Genomic DNA, 1711 nt, shown 5'->3' with positions numbered 1-1711 from the left:
TCTGCCTTCTGCTCAGGTCGTGATCCCAGGATCCTGTGATTGAATCCTGCATCTCATCGGGGTCCCTGTTCAGTGGGCAGCCTGCTTCTCCCTCTGCCTGCCACTCCCCCTGCTTGTGCTCGCTCTCTCTCTCTCTCTCTCTGACAAATAAATAATAAAATCTTTAAAACAAAATTTCTCCTTCCATTCCCTTTAACAAACCTCTGTGAGATTCATTTCCCCACGAAAGCTTTTATTAAGACAAAACATAAAAGCAGTTTTGACAACCATTGTACATTGCTAGTAGCATTATGTTCCATTCTGCATGGATTAAATAGGCTAACAAGCCATAAGTATGTGCATTTGTCCATTAAAACTCAATAATGTTGATTCACTGTTTATCTGAAGTAGGGAATCACTATATTTCACTTATAATTTTTTTGTTTAATTGTGAATGCAGAACAACAAAGTCATTAGCACAATAGTTCTCTATACTAATCATCTATTATATGCACATTGAATGAACAACATGTAGAGATTTCGCATTCATTTTCCTTTTTCCTATGTTATGTTTTGATCTATTTATTGACATGTAATTTTGTCTGTTGTATCTGATAATAAAAATCAAGTTTTTAAAAAATTTTGTATGTAGTGTAATTTATCCAGTCACACTTTTTTTTTTTTTTTTTAATTTTACAAATGGATTGATTTGCCACAGATAATTTTTTAAAAATACTGATTCTTCGGGACGCCTGGGTGGCTCAGTTGGCTGAGCCAACTCAGAGGCTGCCTTCGGCTCAGGTCATGATCCCAGCGTCCTGGGATCCAGTCCCACATCGGGCTCCTTACTCGGCAGGGAGCCTGCTTCTCCCTCTGCCTCTGCCTGCCATTCTGTCTGCCTGTGCTCGCTCTTTCTCCCTCTCTCTCTCTAATAAATAAATAAAATCTTTTTAAAAAATACTGATTCTTCACTATAGTGTGAGAAGTTCTATATGTCACCTTCATCTGTAAAGCGGGGATAAACTGCCAACTTGAATCCATCACAGTTTTGGATGGTTTAAAGTCCAATAAGCTAGGGGGAAAAGACCGCATGGTCTACGGCCATATCACCCTGTATGCACCTGATCTCATCTGATGTGAGAAGTTAAGCAGGGTCAAGCCTAGTTAGTACTTAGATGGGATTCTGCCTGGGAATCCTGGGTGCTGTGGGCTTTAAAGCAAAACAAAACAAAAATGGACTTCTTCCTGCAGGAAAGGGAGCAGTTTGGGGTTTCACTTTTTCATCTTTCCCACTAGAGGGCAGTCAAGAAGTACGTATAATGTCAGAAGTACAGCATCCTTTCTTGATCAACTTCACGGTGTAGAGATAGAGGGTCCACACCTCAGTATCATCAAAGCCATCTATGAAAAACCCACAGTGAATATCATTCTCAATGGGGAAGAACTGAGAGCTTTTCCTCTAAGGTCAGGGACACAGCAGGGATGTCCACTATCACCACTGCTATTCAACATAGTAGTTCTAGCCTCAGCAGACAACAGAAAGAAATAAAAGGCATCTGAATCAGCAAAGAAGTCAAACTCTCACTCACTGAAGATGATGTGATACTTTATGTAAAAAAGAAAAAAAGACTCCACGCCAAAACTTCTAGAACTCATACAGAAATTCAGTGAATTGTCAGGTTATAAAACCAGTGCACAGAAATCTGTTGCATTTCTATATACCAACAGCAAG

The 1711-nt window shown here is 39.7% G+C and overlaps 1 pseudogene; it reads left to right on the top strand.

The window, feature by feature from the left end:
* Positions 1 to 1072: 1072 nt before the first annotated feature.
* Positions 1073 to 1191, top strand: LOC132017020 (5S ribosomal RNA; annotated as a pseudogene).
* The last annotated feature ends 520 nt before the right edge of the window (positions 1192 to 1711 follow it).

The sequence above is a fragment of the Mustela nigripes genome, chromosome 4, assembly GCF_022355385.1.
Source record: "Mustela nigripes isolate SB6536 chromosome 4, MUSNIG.SB6536, whole genome shotgun sequence".
Taxonomy (NCBI): domain Eukaryota; kingdom Metazoa; phylum Chordata; class Mammalia; order Carnivora; family Mustelidae; genus Mustela; species Mustela nigripes.
Note: the sequence above shows the minus strand (reverse complement) of the source record. Positions and strands in the feature narration are given on the sequence as shown.